At 45.7% G+C, this 7,608-nt stretch overlaps 1 long non-coding RNA gene across 2 annotated transcripts; it reads right to left on the bottom strand.

The window, feature by feature from the left end:
- Positions 1 to 2,890: 2,890 nt before the first annotated feature.
- On the bottom strand, positions 2,891 to 7,383 carry LOC115139806 (uncharacterized). Of its 2 annotated transcripts, none has more exons than XR_003865160.2 (4): positions 7,055 to 7,383; positions 3,646 to 3,689; positions 3,195 to 3,305; positions 2,891 to 3,042 (listed from the first exon to the last, which is right to left on the bottom strand). It is a non-coding gene; the product is annotated as an uncharacterized LOC115139806 (long non-coding RNA). The 2 variants fall into 2 exon arrangements; XR_003865161.2 differs by lacking the exon at positions 7,055 to 7,383 and adding an exon at positions 5,807 to 6,306.
- Positions 7,384 to 7,608: the final 225 nt, after the last annotated feature.

Genomic DNA, 7,608 nt, shown 5'->3' with positions numbered 1-7,608 from the left:
TCCCATCATTCATCATGCGCAAGAATGTGAGGTGTTTTCAATTATGGTCTGCCAAGAGCAGTGTAAAGGGAGGTTCTATCTCACTGATCTATAAAGCAAACAAATATGCTACACTCAAAAATAACATTACCATGGGCAATCCTTGTTATCTGCCTATCCTTACAAAAATGAATAGTGTTAATTTGGGCGCAGTAATTGCAAAATAAACTACAGTTGAACTACAAAATGACTGCACTAGGCCAGTGGTTCCCAAACTGTGGGGTGGCAGGGGGGGACACGGTGGCCCTGCACTAGGCCACTGCAGTTACAAAAGTGTTACAAAAAAAGTACAAAAGGCCAGCATCCCGGAGTCACCTCTTCACTGTTGACATTGAGACTGGTGTTTTGCGTGTACTATTTAATGGAGTTGCCAGTTGAGGACTTGTGAGGCGTCTGTTTCTCAAATTAGACACACTAATGTACTTGTCCTCTTTCTCAGTTGTGCACCAGGGCCTCCCTCTCCTTTCTATTCTGGATAGAGACAGTTTGCGCTGTCCTGTGAAGGGAGTAGTACACAGCGTTGTACGAGATCTTCAGTTTCTTGGCAATTTCTCGCATGGAATAGCCTTCATTTCTCAGAACAAGAATAGACTGACGAGTTTCAGAAGAAAGTTCTTTGTTTCTGGCCATTTTGAGCCTGTAATCGAACCTACAAATGCTGATTCTCCAGATACTCAACTAGTCTAAAGGCAGCCAGTTTTATTGCTTATTAACCACAACAGTTTTCAGCTGTGCTAACATAATTGCAAAAGGGTTTTCTAATGATCAATTAGCCTTTTAACATGATAAACTTGGATTAGCTAACACAACGTGCCATTGGAACACTGGAGGGATGGTTGCTGATAATGGGCCTCTAGATATTCCATAAATAAATCAAATCTTCCGTTTCCAGCGACATTAGTCATTCACAACATTAACAATGTCTACACTGTATTTCTGATCAAATTGATGTTATTTTAATGGCCAAGAAAACAAGGACATTTAAGCGACCCCAAACTTTTGAACGGTAGTGTATAGACACACCCCTCAAGTATGGAAACACTTCTGAGTGAAGTAAAATGCTCTACGCATTTGACTGGTTTGTGCCCAATTGACACCGCCCCCAGTTAGAGGGGAATAAAGCAGCCTTAGTGTTACAAAGGAACTTTATTTAAACACACAAGGAAGATGAGTATGGGAATGTATACTGAACAAAAATATAAAACGCAACATAAGGTGTAATGTAGACGCAGGAAGCAGGTGCAGTTAGTGAGTTTAATATCAATAAACCTGGAATGATGCAAAACAAGAGAAGCATCTGACACAGAAACAAACAACACTACCTGAAAACTAGTAACAAAAGAGTGCTATTAGAAGGGTAAATAAGCAGGGAGCAATGAGGTCCAGTTGTGACTGATGAGATGCAGGTGTGCGTGAAGATGGGTTGCCAGGATCAGTAGTTAGTAGACCGGTGATGTCAAAGGGGAGGAGACGTGATAGTGTACAACAACCCCCCCACCCCCCCCCCTGACATCAGCCAGGAGACCAGGAACCACTGGCCTTAAGAGGGAAACGTGAAAAGAGGGTGAACTCTGGTAGTTGGAGGGGAGTTGTAATCTGTATGTTTAGTTGTTGACCCTCCGGAGGACCCCGAATGGCCCCATAAACAGAGGAATCCGCCTCTTACAGGGAAGACTGAGTGGGAGGTTCCTGGTGGAGAGCCAGATGCGATCACCAGGATCAAACATGGTGCCTGCCTGTGTGTGTGTGTGTGTGTGTGTGTGTGGGGGGGGGTATTACTTTAAATGATAGTTATGTACACTGGTTGTGTAAATTGCTGTTTTCACCGAACTCTGTACCGAATCCACTACGGCTGTGCACAGCTCGTGTTCTTAACCCCACCCTCTACTCTGAAACTTGCATGTTCGAAATGAGGCATCTCCGTTCTGAACAAAGTCTCTCCTTATCCTTATTGCCAGGTCGCAATTGTAAATGAGAACTTGTTCTCAACTTGTCTACCTGGTTAAATAAAGGTGAAATAAAATTTTAAAATCTTTTATTCTAAGACCAACCCATTCTTAACTCACAAGAGAACACAGAGGACTCAGAATATTTGGCCACCTCATCCAGTAGAGATCAGTTCGTTCGACACATTGAGACAGTTGTGGTGGATTAAGAAGTAACAAGGTTGGGCTTTATAAAGCAAGCTCCAAATCAGAATCTCTGAGCTTGCTGTGTGTATGGTGACTTGCTCCCTTATTAATACTTTTTGAATAAAGAATCTGATTGTTAATGGTTCATGTCTCTCATTATGAATTAGAATATCCACGACACACCTCACTGCTGTGATGAACCGCCTGCTCCTTCTGAGGCGGATGGCGCTTCGGTCTGGCTTGGAGTCCATGGGGCCAGGGCTGGCTGGTAACCCAGAAGACACTGGAAGGTAGTCAGCCCGGTGGATGAAATGACACAACTAATTCTGGGCATACTCCACCCAAGGAAGGAATCGGGCCTGTCATGACAAATAGTGTCCTCTGCGTCACAATGGGATTCTATAAACTATTAGCGTCCGTGGCTGTATCAACGGTGTGATGACCCAATGATTAGAGTTTGAGATTACCGCCTAAATGACCTTTTCATCGTCGCTATGCAAACAAGGCAGAGTTCCGACCACAATTTCACTGTTTGAACAAGTTGCTTAACTAATCAAATGAAAACATTAATTCAAACTACTTTTGGGTACCTTGTTAACATTACAACATGAAATCCATGTCTTAAACATCGCTACGTTACTGGCAAACAAAAGTGTAATCTGCGTGACACATTAAAGTCACTTACTCTACGAAGTAAGTAAGTCTCCACTCCATTCATATGCAAATCCGTTTTATTTTTTTATCTGGGTCTCACATTATGATCAAGCAAGAAAACTTAACAGATAATGACAACAGTATCTGATGTTATGTAGTTGGTAATGGAGGACATCAGGTGTATCCAGGTCTGGGTGTTAGGCAGAACCCCTAGCTCCTGGAGAACAGGAGCAGAATTTAGAGGGAACAGGTAGGAGACCGAGACAAACAAACACACAGGTTACACTTTACTGTGAGAAAATGTGATGATTAGTGCAGTGTTAGAAATGGGAGATATGTACTTTAACACTTTTGGAAGGTGTAGCTTACCTCAAGCTGGTCCCCCTCTGACTCAGAGCACAAAGAATCAGAGTGATCTGAACTCACTGGTTCCGGTGGATGGGATACCTCCCCTCCCCTCTGTCTGTCTAGCGAAGACACCTAGTTAAGGTAATTTGGAGTTACCATAATTGTTTACACCCATCCATTTGATTAATCAGGTTTACCTTATAGCTAGACACCTCAATATGACAGACATAACTACATCAGTCGAGGCTGCTGAGGGGGAGGACGGCTTATAATAATGATTCGAATGGAGTCAATTGAATGATATCAACCACATGGAAACCACGTGTTGGATACCATTCACACCATTCCAGACATTATTATGAGCCATCCTCCCCTCAGCAGCCTCCACTGAACAATAGGTATAGCTAGCAAGATGGAAAATAGTTGTACATAGCTACATACGTCCAGTTATCTAATAGAAGCTTAACGTTACCCTGAATGGTTGTCGAGATCAGTGGTTTCTTCATAGTACTTCGCCTGTTTGGAAAGATACAAGAAAAATCTGAGGGATGCCATTGAAGTGCAAGCTACAATAACAGTAGTTAGCTAGAGTTAGATAAATAAAACAGCCACTGTAAATGGCTAGGCAGGCTGAGGTAAATAAGTACAGTAGCTAGTAACGTCAATCTAAAAACAGATGAAATTATTATATAAAGACATGGTAAAGAAAGTGTGTTCTCTTTCCAGTCCTCTGAAGCAGCAGGTAGTCAGGTTGTCACCATCAAAAACACCATCCATGGAGAGCAAGTCTGAGGAAATAATTTTGCGTGGACTGCGCGAGTGTTTATGCGGTGAAATAGAACTGCCTGCAATCTCCTTCATTCACGAGCGCTATGAAGTGAAATAGAGCCAAGCAACCAGCATAGCAATGGACGCTTTGGTTCATTTTGTAATCCGGTCAGAATGTTCTCGCAACAGCCCTAGCAACAGAAGCTAGAACTCATCGAATCCCATTGTGGCGCAGAGGGGACACTATTTGGCATGACAGGCCCACTCCACCTGCTGGTCCTGGCAGTGACTCCTCAGGAACCTCCCCAGCTCCAGGTTCTCTCTCCACCTGCCTGTTCGACTGAGGACAGTACCTGGAGGTGAGGCTGACTGTGACCCCCAGCTTTTCCATGAAGCCTTTCCATACCCGTGATGTGAATTGTGGGCCTCCAGAAGGCCATAGTGCCAGAAGACCTGCTGGAACAGTGCCTCAGTGACCTGGAGAGCGGTAGGGAGCCCAGACAGGGATGAAACAGCATGATTTAGAGAATCTGTCCACTATCAGCAAAATTATGGCAAAACCATCAAAAGAGGGGAGATCAGTACCAAAGTCAATGGACTGACGAGACCACGGACGCTGAGGTACAGGAAGGAGTTGTACTGTTGCGGGGGGATTTGGATTGTCAATTCAGGTTCAGATTGTGCCCAGTGGGCTACGTCCTGCGCCAAAGTGGGCCACTAGTATTTATCAGAAAGGGATTGATAGTGTGGATGATAGTGTCTCCAGTGGTGAGGGATGTGTGTGCCCAGGCCAACAGCCAAACGCTCACCCCTGTGGGAACATAGCTGCGCTCTGGAGGGCAGGTGGCAGGAGTGGGTTTCACGCCAGCGCCTGGCGGATGTCCACATCCCAACACAGGGCCAAAAATATGGACCAATTGATTGGCTGGTGGACACTCACAGGGCTCTCAACCGGCATGGAACCACAGGATACGGAAAAGCAGGTCCTCCGACATCCTGATCACCAAGCGGTAATTTTCCTACTTGACCATGTGATGTTGGAGCCACGGGAGATCAAGGATTACCTTGTGTACAGGTGCGGAGGGAAGGCTTTTCTGGTGCATAGGTCCCACCGTGAGGGTGCTGTGATGTGTATCACTGAGCTGAATCCCAAAGGTTCTGTGTCCAGAGCTTGGATAGGAAAAGGAGAGGAGAACGGGTATGAGGTTAAGTTCAGGGAGGAGGCGAGGACCTGGTCGATGAAGTTCCACTAGAGCTAGATACAACAGCCAGCGAAATAGGAACCGTAAAGGGTTTGGCAGAAAACAATGAAAATGGAATACTCATGCCAACCCTGGGATATGGAAGGTCACGTGGCCGCCCCTCTGCACTAGTGGAACATACCGGTGGATGCCCTAACCATGGAGGTTAGGGCGTACCGGACACCACTGACACCGGTAACCCTCCTGGCCGCAATAGGGACAGAGCCCCAGCTGTCTCTGGCGATGCCACGGAGAGGTGTTGCCCCTACCTCCATGGGGTTCAGGTTCGGATTCAGAATGGTCAACAAGGAGGGAGAGAGGCTCCCAAAGGTTATCCAGACGGATGACCATTGGATTGAGTGAGTCGAAGGTTAAAGTGTCATCTCAGCATGCCAACTGCAGCTTGACCTCTTCGCGCAACCCTCTTCTGAATAGGGTGCAGAGCGCCGGTTCATTCCATCCGCTGCATGCTGCTACTGTCTGAAAGGTGAGTGCTTATGCCACCGTGGTCTGGCCTTCCTGCCGTAGGCGCTCACCCCCCTCTGGTGGATGGTCGAAGACCCCGCTGAACCCCTCATAGGAACCAAGATCCGCCAGACAACCGTAGCCCACTCCAACACTCACCTGGTCTGCAGGGAAATAACCGTGGCAACCTTAGACCTCTCAGTGGTGTGGGCTCTCATCTGATGAGTGAAAGAGGGAGCACTGGAGTAGGAAGCAACGTGATTTGGATGGAGACCCGTCATATTTGGGAGGGACAAACGGGCATCGTTGACATGGGCGGACTATTGGACAGGCTGGGGTGCTGGCTCGACCCGTGGTGGAGAATCCTCCGGTGGTTGGAGGTGACACCCCTCTGGAAATGTCAAAGAACCCGGAGGACCTCTTCCATAGCCATCCCCAGTTGTGCCAGCTGGTCGTGGTGTTGGAGAAGTAAGTGTCTCTATTTGCTGACCATCTGGGAGATGTCCTGCGTAACTTAACCGCTGATTCCATTTGGTGAGGTAGTATTTTGTAACGTAGACACAGGTAATCAGGACGCAGTTAGTGAGTTCAATAACATGGACCAAACCAAGAGCAGCACCTGACATGAAAACAGTGTGCAATACTACCTGAAAACTAATGATAAAAGAGTGATATAAGAAGGGTAAGTAATCAGGGAGTAATGAGGTCCAGGTGTGAGTGATGATGAGACGCAGGTATGCGTAATGGTGGTTGCCAGGTGTGTGTAAATATGGGTTGCCAGGACCAGTGGTTAGTTGACCGGCGACGTCGAATGTCGGAGGGGAGGAGTGGGATTAGACATGACAGTTGGTCCCATGTTTCATGAGCTGAAGTAAAAGATCCCAGAAATGTTCTATATGCACAAAAAGCTTATTTCTCTCAAATGTTGGGCACAAATTTGTTTACATCTTTGTTAGTGAGCATTTCTCCTTTGTCAAGATAATCCATCCACTTGACAGGTGTGTCATATCAATTAGCTGATTAAACAGCATTATCATTACACAGGTACACCTTGTGCTGAGGACAATAAAAGGCAACTCTAAAATGTGCAGTTTTGTCACACAACACAATGCCGCAGATGTCTCAAGATTTGAGGGAGCGTGCAATTGACATGCTGACTGAAGGAATGTCCACCAGAGCTGTTACCATAGAATTGAATGTTTAATTCTCTACCATAAGGCAATGTCGTTCTAGAGAATTTGGCAGTATGCCCAACTGGCCTCACAACCGCAGACCACGTGTAACCATGTAGCCCAGGACCCCCGCTTCTTCTACCTGCACATATTGCAATACAGCTATACACCAAGGCAGCATAAAACATTAGTAACAACTAACTGTTAAGAACAATCTACACTTCACACAACTCACTTTGGGCACGCACACCATCCTAGAAGTCCAACGATATGAGTGAGTCCAGTTGTTGATGGGCAGAGACAAAGATGTTGCTTTCTACCACTGCTTGAGGGAGACTGCAAGTATTGTGTGACCTGTATGGTCAAGAGGATGAGCAGATGTCCGGCCCCCTAACAACCTTCCTAGCAACCTATCCGGAAACAGCTCCCACAGGTCAGGGGGAGTTTGTGCTAACCTGCTGTTTTTGTTTTTGTCTCTCTCTCTCTCTCTATGGCAGCTGCTGTTTCGACCTCTGAAAGCTGCAATATGTATCTTTTTGGGCGATCTGACCAAATTCACATAGAAATGTGTGTTATAGATATGTCATTTTCATTGAAAGCAAGTCTAAGAAGCAGTAGATATGTTCAACTGTATGTGTGTAATTTCTATGCTTCCCATTCTTATGTTTCGTTTTTTGGGTCTTTTACTTTCAGTTTTGTACACCAGCTTTAAATAGCTGAAAATACAATATTTTGGGTTATTGAAAATATATTTCACAGTGGTTTGGATGGGACAATGATTACTTACAC

Source organism: Oncorhynchus nerka, linkage group LG13 (genome assembly GCF_034236695.1).
Source record: "Oncorhynchus nerka isolate Pitt River linkage group LG13, Oner_Uvic_2.0, whole genome shotgun sequence".
Lineage (NCBI taxonomy): Eukaryota > Metazoa > Chordata > Actinopteri > Salmoniformes > Salmonidae > Oncorhynchus > Oncorhynchus nerka.
The sequence above is the reverse complement of the archived record's forward strand: the minus strand, read 5'-3'. Positions and strand labels throughout refer to the sequence as shown.